Source organism: Tursiops truncatus, chromosome 10, assembly GCF_011762595.2.
Source record: "Tursiops truncatus isolate mTurTru1 chromosome 10, mTurTru1.mat.Y, whole genome shotgun sequence".
Lineage (NCBI taxonomy): Eukaryota > Metazoa > Chordata > Mammalia > Artiodactyla > Delphinidae > Tursiops > Tursiops truncatus.
The window spans coordinates 56,610,617-56,632,881 of NC_047043.1; the positions used below are offsets into that span (position 1 = coordinate 56,610,617).

At 44.5% G+C, this 22,265-nt stretch overlaps 1 long non-coding RNA gene across 1 annotated transcript in view; it reads right to left on the bottom strand.

Moving 5' to 3' along the window:
• The window catches only part of LOC141279648 (uncharacterized), a 69,393-nt gene that overhangs the window by 15,998 nt on the left and 31,130 nt on the right, over positions 1–22,265 (bottom strand). Inside the window, exon 2 of the long non-coding RNA XR_012334230.1 lies at positions 7,959–8,147. This is a non-coding gene — a long non-coding RNA (uncharacterized lncRNA). The remainder of the gene's footprint in view (positions 1–7,958; positions 8,148–22,265) is intronic.

Here is a 22,265-nt window from a genome sequence, read left to right on the forward strand (position 1 = left end):
TTCCTCTTTCCCCTGCTGTTCTCTTCCTTCTCTTTTTCCTCTTCCTGCTTTCCTTGTCCTTATCTGTTGTTGAAGAAGAAGTTTCAAAATAATGGGGGAAAGAGAAGAAGAAGCTTGAGGTGGAAAAAGTAGTGGGAGGGTGAAAGGAGGGTTGGGGGGTTATGCAAATGAAGCCAGGTCAGCTCCTTCCTCCCTCCAAGAGCATTCCATTGCAAAGACCACTAAACTAGCCACTTTAAAGACTTCATTTAAAAAAGACTTCATTTTTAAAAGTATTAAAATCTTATGTTATAAAAGAAGAAATTTCCCCATCAACAGATGAATGGATAAAGCAGATACGGTACATATACACAATGGAATATTACTCAGCCATAAAAAAGAATGAAATAATGCCATTTGCAGCACCATGGATGGACCTAGAGATGATCATATTAAGTGAAGTAAGTCAGACAGAGAAAGACAAATATCATATGATATCACATATATGGAATCTAAAAAAAAGATACAAATGAACTTATTTACAAAGCAGAAATAGACTCATAGACATAGAAAACAAATATGGTTACCAAAGGGGAAGGTGGGGGGGAAGGGATAAATTAGGAGTTTGGGATAAACATATACACACTACTACATATAAAATAAGCAACAAGGGCCTACTGTATAGCACAGGGACTATATTCAATATCTTATAATAACCTATAATGAAAAGAATCTGAAAAAGTATATATATATATATAGAGAGAGAGAGAGAGAGAGAGAGAGAGAGGGAGAGAGAGAGGGAGAGAGAACTGAATTACTTTGCTGTACACCTGAAACTAACACAATATTGTAAATTAACTATACTTCAATTTTTAAAAGTGGTTAAAAAAAAGAAATTCCAAAGGAAATCATAGTTCACATCTGTGGTAGATAAAAGCTGCCTATAAATCATTCGACATCCCCCCCAGCAGGAGATGGGGTCCCTTTCCCTTGAACCTGACTTGGCCCTTTGACTGCTTAACAGTAAAATACAGTGGAAGGGACACTGCTCAAGTTTCCAGGCTCAAGTCTTAAGCAACGGCAGCTCTCAACGTCTCAGATAATCTCTTGGGATGCAGACATCATGCAGTTGGGAGCCCAAGCGACCAGTGGAGAGTCCCCCGTCGAGGGAAGCGGAGGCCCTAGCTGACGGCCCTAGCTGACGGCCCTGGCTGACAGCCCTAGCTGGTTCTAGGTCAACAGACAGCACCAACCTGCTGGCCAGGTGAGTGAGTCATCTTGGAAGTGGATCTTTCCTCCACAGTCAAGCTTCCCCAGGTGCTGCCACACAGAGCAGAGAAGAGCTATTGCCTCCAAGTTCTTCCTAAATTAAAGATTCAGATGCAAAATAAATGACTCTTGATCATTTAAGACACTAAGCTTGAGTGTTTTATTACCCAGCAATATACAACTAGAATAATATTATGAATAAAATCTGTCCTATGTAGCAATGAAGCCATATTTGTAGTATTTTTACCAAATCTCTGCTTCTTGTGTGTTATCCTGCTTCTAAGAAGGTGAATTAAAACAGTGTTTAGTTTAGGGTTTTTGGGTTTTTTTGTTTTGTTTTGTTTTTGGTGCCTGGATGAATTCTATCAATCCATTCTTAGAATTACGTTTTTAAGTGCATAAAACAAAATGCACTAATTAATAGAAATGCAGTTACCGGGCTTCCCTGGTGGCGCAGTGGTTGGGGGTCCGCCTGCCGATGCAGGGGGCGCGGGTTCGTGCCCCGGTGCGGGAGGATCCCGCGTGCCGCGGAGCGGCTGGGCCCGTGAGCCACGGCTACTGGGCCTGCGCGTCCGGAGCCTGTGCTCCGCGGCGGGAGAGGCCACAACAGTGAGAGGCCTGCGTACCACAAAAAACAAACAAACAAACAAAAAAAAAAACAAAAAAGAGAGAAAGAAATGCAGTTACCAAAATATTAAAATGTTTAATAAAGGAATATATGTGTGAGATAATAGAATCTAGTGGAGCGTCTAATGACTGCCGTAAATCTGAAGTATGATGAGCTCAAATAATTTTTCTGGATATCTGCAACACTTTAATGTGACATGGAAATATCTGTTACTTTTTTCTTGTACATTTTTTTTTTTGCGGTACGCGGGCCTGGCAGGCAGACTCTCAACCACTGCGCCACCAGGGAAGCCCTCTTGTACATTTTTTAAGTTAAAAAATGAGAAAGTACAAATATCATGTGATTATATTTCATTTTAACTTTCTCTTGACCCACCTCCCCTATTACTTTGCTTTCTTTTATAGAAAAGATTTTATTTTTTTCCTTCCAGTTTTATTGAGGTATAATTGACATACAGACTGTATAAGTTTAAGGTGTACAGCATACTGATTTGACTTGCATACATCATGAAATGATTATCACAATAAGCTTAGTGAACATCCATAATCACAGATACAAAATTAAAGAAACAGAAAAATAAAATTTTCCTTGTGATGAGGACTCAGGATATCCTCTCTTAATTTTCATATAAACATACAGCAGTGTTAATTATATTTATCATGTTGTACACTATATCCCTAGTACTTATTTTTTTTTTTTTTTTTTTTGCGGTACGTGGGCCTGTCACTGTTGTGGTCTCTTCCGCTGCGGAGCACAGGCTCCGGACGCGCAGGCTCGGCGGCCATGGCTCACGGGCCCAGCCGTTCCGCGGCATGTGGGATCTTCCCAGACCGGGGCACGAACCCGTGTCCCCTGCCTCGGCAGGCGGACTTTCAACCACTGCGCCACCAGGGAAGCCCCCCTAGTACTTACTTTATAACTGTAAGTTTGTACCTTTTGACTGTCTTCATCAAACTCCCCTCCCCCTACACCCTGCCCCTGATAATCACAAATCTGATCTCTTTTTCTATGAGTTTGTTTGTTTGTTTGTTTTTGAAGTATAATCTACAATACTATGCTAGTTCCTGTTACACATCATAGTGATTCAATATTTCTGTACATTTCAAAATGATCAGCATGATAAATTTACTTATGATTCGTCACCATACAAAGATTTTACATAGTTATTGACTATATTCCCCACACCTTACCTTTCATACTCGTGACTCATTTATTTTAATTTTTATAAGTGGATTTTGCTTATACGACTATGGTTTGCTACCCACATGAGTAATTAAAGGAAATGCTAATTTTCAGTTAGAGATTAGTGAAAATGCAGAAGTAATTTTTTGCCCATACATATCCACAGACTCCTAAATTTTATTCTTACACCTCAGATTAAGAACTCTGAACCACCTGGTTGTACAGCGATAGAATAACTTTGCATTCCTCAGTAAAGACACCGAGATTGAAAATCATCTTTCTCCGAAAGCACAATGAAATGATAGAAGTGGTCAGGACAACTAACCTCCATCTACCCGCTCTTTAGCCAGAATTTCATAAGCAACAGGGAAACATGTGACTCTTTTGAAAGTCCTGGGACCATTGTACTTTCCAGTCTCCAAGGGCTTTATTGCGTGGAGTCAGGTAGCATCAGCCTGAACCCAGATGTGCTCACACATGCCTCTCTTTGCTCCTCAGTCCACGTGGCAGCAAACATGGACAATGAAGGCTCTCAAGTTTTATGTGCTGTATCTTTATGCAACTGGAATGAGGCTGACTGACCCTCATGAGTCCCACATCCAAAAATCACAGAGATATACTCCGATTGGCCAATCAACTGTAGCCAGAGGGGAAGGTCATAGTTTGCAAAGTGGCTGTTCCCATAGTAACCATGCACCTGGCAGAAGAGGTGGAAGTGCAGGCGGGGGAGGGGCAGGCCATTCAACTTGCCCAGCCTAAATAGAATGACGATGTGGATGGGAAGGGCCACACTCACATTCACATGCTTTTTGAAGATGGACTCTGAGCCCACGATGGCGGCTGTGGAAGTTTACCTGCTACAAAACTGAATGGCTCCTCTGCTTGTGGGTGGCCTGAGAAGGACCCATGACACTGTCCCCTTTATGGGGGACTTTACTGAAGCCCTCAGTCTCAGGGAAAGCTCCTCAGCCTTGCTCTGGAAAATGAAAGCAAGCAGGGGACTCTTTCCTTGAGAATAGAAGCTGTAGCCTGAGGTCTCCATTGGAAATCCATTTTAGGAACCGGGAGACAAATAATGATTTAAAAAAACTGAAATGTATACTGTGCTCTATGGCAGTGGTTCTCAAACCTTTACTGTCAGCAGCATTACACTCTTAAAATTTCCTAAGACCCTAATATTAGAGCATTTTTAATATGGGTTTTATCTACTAGTATTTTCCATAATAGAAATTAAAATATTGATTTTACTAGTTTATTTTAAAATATCATAAAATCATTCCATGTTAATATAAAATGACATTTTTCTAAAAGGATCATATTTCTGAAAACAAAGAAAAATGTAGCGAGAAGAGCAGCATTGTTTTACGTTTCTCAAAGCACTTTACTGCGTGGCTTAGCAGACAGCTGGCTTCTCCTGTCTGCTTCTGCATTCAGCCTGTTACAAAAATGTTGTTTTGTCTGAGGTAGATATGGAGTTGGAAAAGGGAGGAGTACTAAAATAGACTTTTCAGAAAACTGTGACTATTCTTTGATACGACACTAAAACTCGACAAATAGCTGTAAATCATACACTTGCTCGTTAAAATTTTCCATTTTCAATGGCTCTTTCACCCACCCAGCCATGATTCTGTAACACCACGTATTGGCCACCTGAGAAATACTGATCCAATGAACTCATGGCAGATCTTTCAGACCTTGAAACATTTCATTATGTATGTTAAAACGGCATCACCAAACTGTTGAAGCATCGGAACACTGCCAAGCTCAGAAAGGCAAATACAAATTCTCCGTAACTCTAGTTTTTGCATGAAAGTTCAGATCTTATCATTGATAACAGACACTGTCATTTATTTTCCTCGAAGTGACAGGCTCGCTTCATTATTTTTGAGAAAATGTCTGTCAAATACCTAAGTCTGTAAGTTGTCCATTTAAGTAAAAATCGTGTTGCATGAAAGAAGTGGCTAGTTCATATCAAAACTCAAATAATCATACAGTTTTCCTTGAGATGAACACTGCTCTTCAGAATGCCATGTAAGTGCTTTACGTGTAGCTCCCATCTCATCACATAGAATATTAAAAAGATGTACATTCGAGAATTGCGATTCAATACAATTAATACTTTGTGCTGATTCATCAAAGATATTCTTAATTGCAAAATTTTTTCTCTTCAAGTAGGTGAAGAATACACTGACCGGGACTTCCCTGGTGGCGCAGTGGTTGAGAGTCCGCCTGCCGATGCAGGGGACACGAGTTCGTGCCCCGGTCTGGGAGGATCCCACGTGCCGCGGAGCGGCTGGGCCCGTGAGCCATGGCTGCTGAGCCTGCGTGTCTGGAGCCTGCGCTCTGCAGCGGGAGAGGCCACAGCAGTGAGAGGCCCGCGTACCGCAAAAAAAAAAAAAAAGAATACACTGACCACTAGTACAGTCTGGTACATGGACTTAATTCACGCCTATGCGCCAGCACTTATACCCCACCATTGCTTCTGCACCATTAGTGCAAATGTCAACCCAGTGAAAAAGGCAAATGAAGTCCTAGTGTTAGTTTTTAAATTGTTTTGACCTCTGAGACCCTTTGAAAGAGTTTCAGAGCCCCTCTGGGGGCCACAGACCATAAATTGAGATCCACTGATTTATGGTTTATGAAGTATTGAATATTTTCTTATAAATGCCTTTTATGGTTCTCACAGAAGCCCTTTGAGATGAGCACTCCTGGGACACCCCCTTTGTAAGGACAAGGTAAATGAGGTTCTGGGAGATTAATTGCCTTGTCCCTGGCCTCAGGGAGCAAGAAACTTCGAGGGACAAAAAGGAAATTCTTGTCATCACTCCCATGGATCCTGGTAGAGCATCACGATGGGAAAGGCTCCACCTCCATTCCAGCTCCACCTGCTGATTCCTACGGGCTGCCACTAGCCAGCCTTGGGAGGGAAGGAGGATGCTCAAACAAATGGGTGTATTTGGGGCAGCTCAGTACTGGGGGACGAGTCAAGGCAGCCCTGCGGGGTGGCCCCAGGATCAGGCCATCAGTGGAGCAAACACTCGCCCCCACCTCTGGGCCCCTGATCTCTGATGATGACGCATGAAAGATTCTTGGAGGCCGGCATGGCTGTCTTCTCTCTCCATGCATCTCAAAGACGAGGGATCTGCAGTGCAGGCGACAGTGAGGAGGAATACACTAGTAAATGTTCATTTTCAGCGTTATAGTTATTATTATTTTAGTTTTCAAAGATGCCCAAGACTTGTCTATCCTGCCAGTGTAAAAACATAGCTCAAGTGGGGAGAGATAAATTAGGACTTTGGGATTAGCAGATGCAAACTACTGCATATAAAATAGATAAACAACAGGGCCCTATTGTATAGCACAGGGAACAATATCTTGTTATAAACTATAATGGAAAAGAATCTGAAAAAGTGTATATATATGGAACTGAATCAAGTGCTGTACACCTGAAACTAACACGATGTAAATCAACTATAATCTAATTAAAAAAAGAAACATTTTTTTAAAAAAGAGGGTCTTATTAAACTGATAAAGGATAAATGTTAACAGTGATGATATTACATAAAAGTAACAAATAAAAGTTTATTGATAAACAACAAACTACTATATATAAAATAGATACACAGTAAGTTCCTACTGTATAGCACAGGGAACTATATTCAATATCCTGTGATAAACTATAATGGAAAGACTGAAAAAGAGTATATATATATATATATATATATATATATATAAAAAATATATATATACACATATATAGATGTACGTATAACTGAATCACTTTGCTGTACACCAGAAACTAACACAACATTGTAAATTCACTATACTTCAATTTTAAAAAAGTAAAGGTGCAACAAGAAAAAAACAAAACAAAACAAAAAACCCCATAGCCCAAGCCAGAAGATATGCAGCCTTCCCCATGGCTTTCCTATAGCTACATCCAGGGGTGGGAGATGCTTGGAAGATCCCTAACTCTGTGAGCTTTGGGATTCTGCTCTGCTGGCACATTCCTGGATGGCCTGGGAAGCCAAAGGAAGGAAAGAAAAGTAGGCCACCAAGCATCCCTGGGGCCATGGATCAGCAATGAGGAGACGTGTCAGGCTGGAGAACTCTGTGGAAGAGAAACATAGAATGGGGAGCACTGTCTTTAGGAAGAAGGAAAGAAATGACAGAGACTGTGGGTAAATGACACTTGCACATTTCCTTGGGGCTGAACACCTCCAGTTTTCTCTGTCTTGTGTGATCCGGTGAGTCCCCAGGAGGCGGAACTGGTTGCCGAGACAGGCAGCAGATGAAATGGCAGCGACATAGGACGCGACTGAAAAATGTCAGAGACTCTCTACAGCTTGGCCAAGACAAGGTCTCTTTTCCAACTTGACTTCAGACCTGTTTTCCAACCCAGGGAGCCAGAGAGATGTGGGGAGACACAGAGACGAGAGACACAGCAGAGGCCAGAGGAAGTTGGATCCAAACTTCCATCTTTGTCACTTGCCTTAAGTATGTTTCAGCTGGTAGAAAAGAGAAGGCCAAGTGCTGAGGGCAGAACCCACATAGACATGGCATTATTCATCCATCCTGTCAACAAACACGGTTCTGACCACGTGCTGGTGGATTTACTCTCTAACAAAGGAGGAAAACAAGCAAAGCAATGCCTGACAGAGTGCTGGCAGCTCTGACAGATGTACATTGGGGTCAGTGAGGAAGATCCGAGCAGGGACCAATCCCAGCCCTGAGAGGTCAGGGAAGGCTTTAGGGAATGACAGGAACCAAACACGCAAAGTCACAGAGAGAAAGAGTATGTCTGGGTTCAGGGGACCTGTAGTGGCTCCGTGTGGCCAAGTTCCAGGTGGAAATGCACAGAAACCCCAGTGTGACCTTGACGTTTTCAAGCAGCACTAACCTGGTGTTCCTGACCTGCATCTTTCCATTGCAAGGACCTGAGACCCATCCAGGACATTCTGCAGTCTTGAGGGAGGGAAGCAACGTCACAACACTGGATACAAGGCACGGTGACAAGGCAAGCACTGGTCCCGGGGTCGGGTGTGGGAGCAACACAAGGGCTCAACAATTGTTTCCACCTCCTCAGTTTCTAGAAGCACAAGGTAGAGGTTGACTCATAAGGGGAAGGCAGGACACGAGCCTCTAGATGGTGCATGAGGTCAGAGAGTGACACACAGAGAGGGTGACTTAACGGTGGGTCCCCAGAGCCACAGGTCATGTCTCCTGAAATATCCCCTGACCAGGGACCCTGTGAGTCATCACCCAAGAATAGAGGTGGCGAACAGCCGGCCGCTTTGTGCTTGTGTGTGGGCATGTACGCAGGATGGATCCCAAGAAATGGAACTCCTGGTACAGAGCTATGCCCCACAGCGCCCCTAGAGGCTGTTCACTTTACACTCCTCCCAGGAACCAGACCATCCATTTCCCTCCATCCTCAACAACACTGGACGTTTTACTTCTTCACCAACTGAGAAAAGCTCTTTGACAATCATTTAAGAAGCGTTCACAGTCCTAACAGCACCCACTAGTCAAAGGACAGACCCTCTGATAATAGGAGAGGAACCAGAAATTATCTCTTGCATGCTCTATACTGGGAATTTTTAACAGGTGTGAGTAGGAGACATCAGAACTATTCAGTCTTGACTTTGTACATGCACCAACTTTGTCTTCTAGCACCCCTGTTGTTGCTGACGGGAAATCTAAATGTAAAATACAGCCTAGATGCAGGCCTAATTTTTGTCATTTGGGAGATCGTGTTGTCTCCAATAGCTTTTTGTTTTGTTTTATATTCTGCAGTTTCACTCTCATTGTTTAGGTAGGATCGTTTTGGTATATTTTCTTTTGCTTTTGTTGTTTTCAGTTTTCGGTGTTGGTTTCCTCCTGCCTTTAACTCAGTGTGATTTTTCTATTTGGGGAATTCATGCCTTTCTCCAGGTCGTGAAAATTCCCTTCCATTATCGCTTTGAGACTTGTCTTGGAAGAGTCCTCCCCAACAGTGGGACCATAGTGGTCTTTCTTCAAACATAAGCCCATGTTCCCAGCACTTGAAGTAAGAAGACTGTGCGGGAGGGGCTTAGAAATTTCAGCATCTCCACAAGGCAGACAAGTCCTGGTGGGAGGCAGGCTGGCAGTGAGCCCTTTGGCCTGAGGTGCAGGCAGGCGTGTCCAAGAACACGGGCCACGAGATGGTGGACAAGAACATGAGGCACATGAAGGCAGCTGGAAAGAACATGAATGTGGAGCCCAAAGAGCTCTGTCTCCATCCCAACGGGTGCACCCACTACACAGGTGATTCTGAGCAAGCCCACATCAAGGTCATGATGTAATGATGATGCTCGCGTGGCACGTGGCCATTTTAAAAGGATCTCATCCGTGATAACTTTTTGTCATTCACAGCAATGCTGATGGAGACTGGTTGCTCCATCTGTAAAATGGAAGTGATGATTCGGCTTCACAGAGCTGCTGTAGGGATGGGATTGGGAGAACCTTTGCAAACTGCAGAGTATCACGTAAATGTAGGACGAGCAGATCAGGCTTGTGTTTTGCCCAATTACAGATGAGGGTGCTGGGGCTCAGAGGATTTCAGTGAGTGGGTAGAGGTCAAGCAGACTTCTAGCAGCCTGGGAACAAACCCACACTTGCCGACTGTCCATTTCCACTCCCTTCGCTGTGTTCTTTTTCACTTCTCTTCCCGTTCCTCTTTGAGGAAGGACAGCCTGGCGGTGAACAGCACGTGGTTTCTGGAGTCAAACCAACCTGGGTTCAAATCTTCCCCACAGTGGGACCCTGAGCCAGTTACTTAACCTCCCCAAGCCTCAGTTTTCTCCTGTGAAGTATGGGGAGCTAATAGCACCATCTCCATCTCACGAGGGGATTCGGCGCGATGACGCAGGTAAAGCATGCTCGTCACATGGAAAACACTCAAGAAACGAGACCGCTTATAATTATTTTTGCTTCCACAGAAAGCCGCAATGGAGGCAGCTTAACTTAGCGGGACGGCAGGCTCTCCTACAAGAGACTCCCTGGAGTATTCAAACAGAGCCTTCCCTGCCTTTGTGTGTGGGGTGGGACGGCGGGGGGGACGGATCCCAGTGCTCTGGACAAGAGCTGCGCTTCCGGTACACCGTGGGGAGAGGTGCTGATGATCCTATGTCAAGGTTACACGATGCTCACACACACTTTGCCATTTGAAAAACGTATTCTTCTCCATTAACTTTTTAAAATTCACAACATGCTGTGATATCCGAGTTGTAATGATAAGAATGTCTCTATTACTATTCCTACTTACTGATGAAGAAATAGGCCCACCGGTTTACAAGGCAGAAATAGAGACAGAGATGTAGAGAACAAATGTATGGACACCAACGGGGGAAAGTGGCAGGGGTGGGGTGAGGGGGTGGTGGGATGAACTGGGAGATTGGGACTGACATATATACACTAACATGTATAAAATGGATAACTAATAAGAACCTGCTGTATTAAAAATAAAATTAAATTAAAAAAGAAAACAGAAACAGGCCCAGAGAAGGTCAATGGTACAGCTTATTAAAAATATTTCTTAATTTTTCATGGAAACCAGGTTGAAATATTTTTCATTTTGTTTTCCAGGGTCCCTTAGATAACTACCCATCAAAATAAATCCCTTTTAGAATTTAGTGGCAGATAAAGACCCAGATACTTAGAAGTCTATGACCTGGATTTATTTTCCCCTTTGGTCTTGGCAATCAGAAGACTATGGGAGATATTTAGTTCTCAACCTCAGTAGTTATATATTTCAGTATTTTGCATTCTGCTAGGACCAGGAAAGACTATGAGAAATGGAGGACAAGAGTCTGTGCTCTGCAGCAATTACAATTTTTTTTTTTTTTTTTTTGCGGTATGCGGGCCTCTCACTGTGTGGCCTCTCCCGTTGCGGAGCACAGGCTCCAGACGCGCAAGCTCAGCAGCCATGGCTCACGGGTCCAGCCGCTCCGCGGCATGTGGGATCTTCCTGGACAGGGGCACGAACCCGTGTCCCCTGCATTGACAGGCGGACTTTCAACCACTGCACCACCAGGGAAGCCCAGCAATTACAATTTTGTGGGACAGCAAAGTGGTAGCCCAAGACCCTCCCAGTGGATGCCACGTGGGGACTTCCCTAGGCTGGGCAGCTTGGTTCATCTCAAGGTGCTTGGACTGGGGCTTCTGATAACCCCTGGCCCTCGTGTCCACTCTTTCCATAGTCTACCTGAAGTCCTGTAGCCAGGACAGCAGTGCTCAGACCTCTGGCCTTTGGTAAATACGCATCGGACAGGAACCAAAGAAGAAAGCAAGCCCTCAAGATGACCCTGTGTGGTGCAGGGTCAGGAGCTCTACAGCCAGCAAAGAATTCCCTTCCACAAGCCTCCCAGCCAGCTTCTGCAATTGAAATCCACAGGCTCGACATCTCACCAAGGCAGCCCACGCTGGGAAGAATGAAATTAGGGCCTGTGAGTGGGCCGGGGATCACTTAAGAGGCCAGAAGCTCCCAATTTCTTCTCAGCAGTCTCTGTTTGACTGAATTTGGAGATTCTGAGATCTTGTTTGATTTCAGTCGTGCTGCATTTCCAACGCACCAAAGACGCCCCGGCCTGTCTCCAGTGATGCCATGGGCTCGGGGCCCTCACCCCAGATCGCCTGCCTTTCCAGGTGGGTAATAACCATGGGAGGGGCCCGGACCCCCTGAACTCCTGAAATTTGTTCCAGCCACCAGCTTTCTCACAGCAAAGCTGTTTCTTCCAGCAAGTGAAGCCTGCAGTTGATTTATGGCTCATTTTCAGGACACAATACTGTAATTTTGTGAAATGATAGTAGTATCGATTCCAGAAGATTTTCTCTTTGCTGAAACCCCGGGGCCGAGGTGCTAAATGGAGCCTCGGTGTGAGGAACAGCATTTCACACCTCATCGATTTCACCGGTCAGATCCTCCACTTTGATTCAAATGTCGAGGGCCCCCCTCAAGCTCTTCGTTGCCCCGTTCACAGCCCCTGATTTCTGCAGAGGGCATTGACTGTCATTACACAGCCGACTTGCCAACGAGGCAGAGGGTCCAAACAGGGTCATAGGAACGTATTCACTTTGGTTGTTGGGACACTCAAGGCCACTGTGAGGAATGGCTTTTGGGTCCTCATTCTAAGTACATTTACTGTCCTCTTCTAGTTCTGATCTCAAGATGGGAAAGGAAGTACTCGTTCAGGATTGAAAACAAAACAGAATGAGTGAATCAGCGAGTGAATGAATGAGAGAGAGAGAGAGAGAGAGGGAAGGAGAAGAAAGGAGAGGAGGGAAGAACAGACAGAGAAACAAGGGAGGAAGACAGAGAGAGAGGGAGGGAGGGAGGGAACAGGAAAACTCTAAATCCAGAACAAGCACTGTCAAGGCAGCACGAGCCATGATTTTGAGCAGAATTGAACTACCTGCCATTTCCAGCATTAGTCTGAGATCCTTTATGGTGGAGTTTGAGAAGGAGGCTCTCTGTCAGAATCACGGGGCTATCTTCCCATTACCCTCAGTACTGGCCAGAAATATTTTAAAACACAACAAACCATGCTGGGCTTCTCAGCTGAAAGGAGATTGGTGATTTTGTTGGGGGAACTACAGCAGTCTGGGAGATTATTAAAGGGTTATAAATTAGGTGTGACAGGCTAAAGGTGCTGGGATATTAAGACTGGAAGAAGAAGTTTGGGGGGTGTCTTGATGGATAAAATCTGCTTTCAGTATCCAGGCGGAAGGAGGTGGCACCAGGATCCCACTAATTTATTCCCTCAGCAGATACTTATTGATCATCTATTATGAGCAGACACTGCTGGTTCTTCTGGAGCTTACAGACTAGAAGGGGAAGTAAATATTAAATGAATCAATTCAAATGTGATTACAATAGGCCCTAAATTTTTTAAGGAAGAAAGCTAAGTTCTATGAGAGACAGAAGCAGGGGGCCCCAATTAGTTGGGGGTGGGCCCAGGGTCAGAGAAATCCCTCCAGATCTGAGGAATGAGGAGAGTTTAGCAGACGCCGCTGAGAAGGGCTGGTCCCTGCGTTTGTGAAGTCCCCAAGCTGGTTGCTTTCGAGGGGCCACAACAAGGGTAGAAGTTGGGGGGAAGGAGGGGAAGGGCAAATTCAGCCATGGGGGAAGGGGAGTGGAGACTGGAGGGCAGAATGAGCAGTAACCAGGAGTCTGAAGGTTGTCCTGAGTATGATGGGACAGGATGCCATTAGTGGGTCTTAAACAGGGGATGGTATACTTTGCTGTGCAAAAGCTTTTAAGTTTAAGTAGGTCCCATTTGTTTATTTTTGTTTTTATTTTCATTACTCTAGGAGGTGGATCCAAAAATATATTGCTGTGATTTATGGCAAAGAGTGTTCTGCCTATGTTTTCCTCTAAGAGTTTTATAGTGTCCAGTCTTACATTCAGGTCTTTAATCCATTTTGAGTTTATTTTTGTGTGTGGTGCTTGAGAATGTAGTAATTTCATCATTTTACATATAGTTCTCCACTTTTCCCAGTACCATTTATTGAAGACTGTTTTTTCCCCATTATAAATTCTTACCTCCTTTGTCATAAATTAATTGACTGTAGGTGTGTGGGTTTATTCTGGGCTTTCTATCCTGTTCCTTTGACCTATAAGTCTGTCTTTGTGCCAGTACCATACTGTTTTGATTACTGTAGCTTTATTGTATAGTCTGAAGTCAGGGAGCCTGATTCTTCCAGCTTTGTTTTGCTTTCTCTAGGTTTCTTTGGCTATTCAGGGTCTTTTGTATTTCCATATGAATTTAAAAATTTTTGTTCTAGATCTGCAAAAAATGCCATTGGTAATTTGATAGGGATTGCATTGAATCTGTAGATTGCCTTGGGTCGACCCATAGAATAAAAGAAAATATTTGCAAATGATGTGAATGACAAGGGATTAATCTCCAAAATATGCAAACAGCTCATACAGCTCAATATCAAAAAAACAATCAACCCAATCAAACAATGGGCAGAAGATCTATACAGACATTTCTCCAAAGAAGACATACAGATGTCCACAAAGCATATGAAAAGCTGCTCAGCATCACTAATTATAAGAGAAATGCAAATCAAAACTGCAATGAGATATCACCTCATACTGGTAAAAATGGCCATCATCAAAAAGTCTACAAACAATAAATACTGGAGAGGGTGTGCAGAAAAGGGAACCCTCCTACACTGTTGGTGGGAATGTAAGTTGGTATAGCCACAATGGAGAACAGTATAGAGGTTCCTTATAAAACTAAAAATAGAGCTACCATATGATCCAGCATTCCCACTCCTGGGCATATATCTGGAGAAAACCATAATTAGAATAGATACATGTACCCCAATGTTCACAGCAGCACTATTTACAATAGCCAAGACATGGAAGCAACCTAAATGTCCATTGGCAGATGAATGGATAAAGAAGATGTGGTACACATAGACAATGGAATATTACTCAGCCATAAAAAAGAACAGAATAATGCCATCTGCAGCAACATGAATGGACCTAGAGATGATCATACTAAGTGAAGTAAGTTAGGCAAAGACAAATAGCATATGATATCAGTTATATGTGGAATCTAAAAAAAATGATACAAATGAACTTATTTACAAAAACTGAAACAGACAGACTGAAAACAAACGTATAGTTACCAAAGGGGAAAGGTGCAGGGAGGGATAAATTAGGAGGTTAGGATTAACATATACACACTACTATACATAAAATAGAGGGACTTCCCTTGTGGTGCAGTGGTTAAGAATCCACCTGCCAATGCAGGGGACACAGGTTCTAACCCTGCTCCAGGAAGATCCCACATGCCACGGAGCAACTAAGCCCATGTGCCACAACTACTGAGCCTGTGCTCTAGAGCCTGTGAGCCACAACTACTGAAACCCACGTGCCTAGGGCCTGTGCTCCACAATGAGAGAAGCCACCACAGTGAGAAGCCCAAGCACCACAACGAAGAGTAGCCCCCGCTCGCCGCAACTAGAGAAAGCCCGCACGCAGCAATGAAGACCCAACGCAGCCAAAAAATAAAATAAAATAAAATCGATAATCAACAAGGACCTACTGTATAGCACCGGGAACTCTATTCAATACTCTGTAATAACCTATATGGGAAAAGAATCTGAAAAAGAATAGGTATATGTATGTGTATAACTGAATCACTTTGCTGTACACCTGAAACTAACACAACATTGTAACTCTATATACTATAATATAAAATAGAAATTAAAAAAATAAATGAACAGGGGATGGTATGATTTAATATGCGTTTCAAAAAATAACTCTCAGGCCATAGAGTGCAAACTGGGTTGGAGGGGAGCTAGAGAAGTGGGGAGGCCAGTTAGAGGGTGGCTTTGGTCACCCAGGCAAATGATGATGGTGGCTGTGCCCGAGGTGAGAAGGAAAGACAGGGAGAGACTGGAGCTCTAAGTTGAGGTGAGTGGACAGGACTAGGTGATGGGTTGGCCATGGGAAAGGCAGGGCAAAGGAGGGGGCTTTGAGAACTCTAGTGGAGGTGTCATTTCCTACAAGTGGGAAGACTGAAGGGTTGAAGAAGACAGAAAAGCTTCCTTCCCAACCCTGGAAGCCCACAAGTGCTCCTCTGTGCAGCCCGGATGCACTTTTCCAAAGAAAAGATTGCCCCATTTCTGCAGACTTGGTGATTGGCCTGTCCACCAGCTCCCTGGTTCCCACACCCACCTGCTGGAGGGGGTGGGCTGAGTGGCACTGAGGAGATGGCCCTGCCAATGCCAGGGCTTCAAACCCTGCCAGAGAAGAAGCCCACAGATCAATAACATGGAAGGAGGAGCTGGATGGGACTGAGCTTTGTAAAAATATATTAATATCCTCTGTGGTCACTTCAAGACACTTGGGAGAGGAGTCCCGAGTCACTGCAGGACTCATTATGGGACCATGATTTTGATCATTTATTTACATAACCTACTTCTAAAAACTTGTACAGCCACATCCTACTGACCAGACTGTTATAACTCTGTTGGATCCAAGAATCCGAATTGCAAAGTAGGAAAGAACCTGAGAGGTCACCCATTCCAAATCCTTCTCTCCACCTGAATCCCTTGCAGTCTCCCACTAGGGATGGTCATTCTAAATCAGGTAGTTCCAAGCATCCTACAAGCGACTCAAGGCAACATGACCCACCCGTGGCACCATTAGACTGTCTATGCAGCGATTTCCAAATTTTTTAACTGCAGGCCACAATGAGAAATACATTGACATGTCATCCCACACACACACACACACACACACACACACACACACACATACACACTACCCTGAAAAGCACTCTGCATGCAAAGCACTGTGATATTTTACTGCAAGCAAAGCATGTGATATTTTCTATTCTGCTTCATTGTAAAAACTAGTGGTCTCAGTTCACTAAATGGATTTTTTTTTTTTTTTGCGGTACGCGGGCCTGTCACTGTTGCGGCCTCTCCCGCTGCGGAGCACAGGCTCCGGATGCGCAGGCTCAGCGGCCATGGCTCACGGGCCCAGCCGCTCCGCGGCACGTGGGATCTTCCCGGACCGGGGCACGAACCCGTGTCCCCTGCATCGGCAGGCGGACTCTCAACCACTGCGCCACCAGGGAAGCCCCACTAAATGGATTTTATAGCTAATGGGTTTTGACCTAAAATTGAAAAAGCACTAGCCTAGAGTACAAAACTCCAAATGCTCAGGTGTCAAGCAGACAGAACAACAAACACAATTCTATGCTTCCTTGGTTTCTCTGTTCGATTTAATTCCTTGGAAGCAGTCAGATTTCGATTTATATTTTGTTTTAAACAAACATAACTAATTTGGCTTTTACTTCTTCCTTTTGGGGGATATTTCTCCTCCATAGAAAAGTTGTTGGTGCTTTTATCACCTTGCCTCGGATGCTTCTCTATGATATAGAATGTAACCATCCACTAAAATTACAGCTGCTTTATGTGGGCAATTGATGCCTTATCGAACGCAAAGTTTCTTTAAAAAAAAAAAAAGTCACGTCAATAATTGGTCAGGGCTGCAAATGATGTGACCGACAAGGGCTTAAAAAAAAAAGCACATGAAAAGATGCTCAGTGTCGCTAATTGTTAGAGAAATGCAAATCAAAACTACAATGAGGTACTACCTCACACCAGTCAGAACAGTCATCATTAAAAAGCCTACAAATAACAAACGCTGGAGAGGGTGTGGAGAAAAGGGAACCCTCCTACAATTTTGGTGGGAATGTAAGTGGGTGCAGCCACTGTGGAAAACAGTATGGAGGTTCCTGACAAAACTAAATATAGAATTACCATATGATCCAGAAATCCTATTCCTGGGCATACAGCCAGACAAAACTATAATTCAAAGAGATACATGCACCCCTATGCTCATAACAGCACTATTCACAATAGCCCAGACATGGAAACAACATAAATGTCCATCACCAGATGAATAGATAAAGAAGATGTAGTACATATATATATATAATGGAATATTACTCAGCTATAAAAAAGAATGAAATAATGCCATTTGCAGCAATATGGATACAACTAGAGACTATCATGCTTAGTGAAGTAAGTCAGAAAGAGAAAGACAAACACCATATGATATCACTTATATGTGGATTCTAAAATATGACACAAATGAACCTATCTGTGAAATAGAAACAGACTCACAGACACAGAGAACAGACTTGTGGTTGCCAAGGGGGAGGGGTTGGGGGAGGGATGGAGTGGGAGGTTGGTGCTAGCAGATGTAAGCTTTTATATATAGAATGGATAAACAACAAGGTCCTACCGTATAGCACAGAGAACTATATTCAATATCCTATGAAAAAACATAATGGAAAAAAAGAAGTAGGAGGTTGTTAAGTAAAGGTTGTTATTTAACATAAAAAAATAATAATTGGTCAGGGTGATCTCTTGGTTTCCAAGTTATTTTCATTCTTAAGAAAAATGTTCTGTGACTCTCCAAGGAGGGGGAAATGGTAAGAATATGGATCTGGGTTCAGAAACTATTTTAATAAATAGACATTTTAAATTTGGATTTGTTTAAGCAGATACTAGTTCTCCTGAGCTGATGTCACCAATCTGAATGCGGCCAAGTGCTGGGAGCCTGGGGGAGAGATGCGGAGAAATGGGGGCGTGGGGAGAACATTGCAGAGTTAGCTTATGTTTGGCATCAATCTGGGCTGACCTTTAGACACAAATGCAATATACCTTATATTCTTAGTTGGCTTAATTTTTAAAATAGGGCCTTTTTATTTCAAAAGTTGATAGAGACGTATTGTAGAAAATGTTACCAATACTAACAAAGCATAAGAAAAAAGAGAAAGGAAGGAAGGAAGGAGGGGAGGGAGGGAAGGAGGGAGCGAGAAACTAAGGAAAAGGGAGAAATGAGAAAAAAAATGAAACAACCAAAATCCCATCCCCTGGAGAAAACCACTCATAACATTGTGGTGTATATCTGTCAGCTAATTCCTCAAATCACTTCTGATCTCACGCACACAAATTTTTCCAGATTAGTTCTTGTTCTTTCAGCTCAATAAAATTCTCCTCACCTTCTCTCTGACTTAAGGGCTTCACTTGAATTCTGGTTTTACAGGCTTGTGAAGGCGAATGAGCTCCCTATGACTGCATCTCAACAGCCTTTCTTTAATATACATATGGGGGTGGATACAAAAGCTTTGATTCACTCCAAACTCAGCCTTGGTCCAAAAATTCCTCTACAGTGTGGGGAGTGGAATGAACTGACACCTAAGTTGCTGTTGTTTTCCACTGGACTTCTAAAACAAAGAACTCCCTAAATCTTATTAATATTATACCCCCAAGATCTATCACCATGCCAGGCACATAGTAGGTGCTCAATAAATGTTTGTGGAGTTCAACTCAAAAATGCTGAGTTCATTACTAAGTCACTCTCAAGGGCAGACAGAGAATATTTATTTAGCCCAGGCAACTGGGCTTTTAGAATACGTGAGTCAGGCTAGAGTGATTAACCTCCCCCAAAAAATAAAATGAAGGAGGTTTCAATCTTGTCTGTTGGACTGCCAAGAAAGCCATTATTTTCCCTGATGGGAATCTAAAATTCTCTGGTCTCAAGATGGCAGAAGACCTTCCAAGGCCCTGTGCAGAAATACAGCGGAGATGTTCACCCTACAGGGCTCTGGGGCATCCAGGCCCAAACCCTCACGGAGACCGCGGTGTCAGCTGGGAGTTAAAGGGAGATTCCTACACCTCTCTCCCTCTCTTTTCTAAGAACATTGGCTGCGAGTTTGGCCTCATTCTTGTAACAGGGACAGGTTTAGCACATTTGTCATAGTTTGCGTCTTATCTTTAATCTCCTTCGATCTGCAATGGCCTTTACGTCTTTGGCTCGGATTTTCAGGCTCTATCATTTGCTCTGGGCTTCACAGGTCTATCTGCTGTTGGGTCCATTGGCATGAACTCATGAGCCTACTTCTTAAGCTGGGTGCTGTCTCTGGCTGCTAAGATTAGCCATGAGGGAACTAGCTTCTAGTCACTAGTGCCTGCCCTATGACATCTTTTATAATTGATTTAGGGAAATTCAACCCCTAGAGATTGCTCCTTTCAAGATCAGTTTCTTCCCAGTGACTGCTGCCATCATACACCCAGCTAATTTCATGGGGTAGCGGATGCTCCTTGGACGGCTTCCTCATTGACCCCCAAGGCTGGCTCCCCCGGGTGCTTTCATTCCCAACACCTGCTAGTTTTTATTGGAAAGCCGCCCTCAGGCTTCTGGAGCCCCTTTGCCTGTGTGCATGGAAAACAGGAGGTGCCTGGATATTTGTCTTTCCCCAGAGTCCGCCCTTAGCCCCAATGGCCCATAAGTATGGGAGTAAAGACCCTATGGCTCCTTTGCCCCCAGTTGGCAAGACCTACACTGTAGCAGAGCTTCCTGCAGGACGAAGCAAAGCTACCCTTCCTGGGATTCTGCTTGTTATAGCATCTTTGCCTGGCCCCCTTCCCTTCTCCGTCCTGCTTCCTCACTCTCCTGTCAAAAGTTCCTGGGAACACTTCCTATAAATCCCTTGCGCATGAACCCCCATCTCAAGGTGGGCTTCTGAGAATCTCAGCCTAATACATCCGGCAGCGTGGAATACCTGAAGTCTCAGTGGTGGCCCGTAGGCTAGATTCAGTCACGTGCATGTTTTACTGGCCACTGGGGGCTAGCCGGCCTACACAGCGGGTGTTAATTTTATTTAAATTATTTGTTGACATATGTTAAGTTGGGGGAAAGGAATCAAAACATGGAGGACATATTCGAGAGGTTACATGAGGAAAACCAGCAAGTTTTCTTATTCCTGAAACTCAAAAGGGATCCTCAGGCAAGATGAGCACGACAGAGGCAGAGGGAGAGAGGCCATGGGGTCTCAGGTGGTGGAACCAGACCCGAACGGTGTCAACAGAGGGCTGTGGAGGCAACATCTGGAGCCAGCAGCCAGCAAGACCTCCCAGGAGTCATGTGGAGGCTGAGGCAATGCTTACCATCTGACCAGTGTCTACTGGGAGAGCATCCCACCCGGACCATTCTGAGGACCGGTGCGAGCTGTTGTGCGACGAGCCTCCAGCACGCCCCCAGTGACACCTCCCTGAGCCCCACGACTCTGCTCGTTCCTATCTGCCTTGCCCTGTGGGCACCCTCGTCATGTTCAGAATCCCAGGATGCTCACAGGCCCTGCGCGCCTGGAGGAGTGGTGGGGAGGGAGAGCCCCAGGAGGGCTAAGGGGTGGGAGGGCTGCATGGGACAACTCAAGCTCAAACCCCTCTCCCACCCAGAGCCTGGACAGTGGCAACACCCTTCTTTCCTCTCTTGTAGCCAGTAGTATCATTCCATCTCATGACCTGATTAACTTTTACCCTGATCCTTGATCAGCTCTGTTTGAGGACCAAGTCCAGCTCTAAATATCTCAGCAAGTGACTACCCAGAAAATTCAGGTAGACAATTATTCCAGGCTCATCCGATGCTGCTCCAAAGACCTTGATGCAAGAGGTCGGGGTGTGGGTGGAGGAGCTAAAGCCCTTCGCCTGATGGCCTGGGTTTGCAGTGCAAACTTGCAAACCTGGGCTCTGCACAGATTTCCTCCACTCATGGCCTCATGGGTCTCCCTAGCCCCACCGCGGTCCCTGCACAGTGACGGACTCACCTCTTGGACTCATTATCCCAGGGAGGATAACCTGGGCCAAGGAAGCAGCTGAGACCATAGAGCATAAACTTATGCTTTCAAGTGCAGCCTGGTGAGACCCTAAGTAGAGGGCACAGCTCGTGAACTAACTTGGAGGGCTGGGGTTGATTGATCCCTGTTACAGATAGAAACCAAGTTTAGCCCTTGGCATGCTCCCGGAGGGGAGGCACCGCTGCAGGCTTAGGGCCAGGTGAAGGCTTGCCAGTGTGCTCCAGACAAAGGCCTCCGGGATCCCCTGCAATATAACAAGCTGGACTTATTACTCGTCCCAGGGAGGGAGCGCACACAACATGGGGGACCATGGGGGCGTCCCAGTAAAAGGGTGTTGGGAAGGACTTATGGTAGGACTTGGAGAGGGTTTGAGGAAGCTGGGCTTCGCTCCGGACTAGATGCTGTCAGGAAGTGGGGAACCAGTCTCTGATTGGGTATCTTAATAAATCACATCTAGAGGAACGGCACACCAGAGTGAGCCTCCAGGTATAACTGGGAAAGAAGCAGCCATTACTCATATCAGCCAGGATAGGGGACGCTCGGTGATTCCTGTGGTTTGAGCAATGCTCATATTTTGTCTATGTTTGAACATTACTAGAGAGCGACCTGGTTTTTATTTTGATCCATCATCGTCACTGAGAGGCCTCATCTGCTGTTGATGTGAACATTTCTATATTCCAAGGAGAACACCCACGCCAGCTCAGGAGCAACGCCAAGGCCTAGCGATAGCACCAGGCCAGCTCCAGGAGGACAGGGGCTGCTTTTCTGTCTGGCTTCTTTCACTTTCCATGATGTTCTCAGGGTTCATCCATGCAGTAGCATGTATCCATACCTTTCCTTTTTGTGGCTGAATAATACTCCACTGTATGGACAGATCACATTTGTTTATCCATTCACCTGCTGATAAACACTTGGGTTGTTTATACATTTGGGCTATTATGAATAATGTTCATATAAACATTAATATACAGGTTCAATTGTTTCCACGTTTTGGCTCTTACGAATAA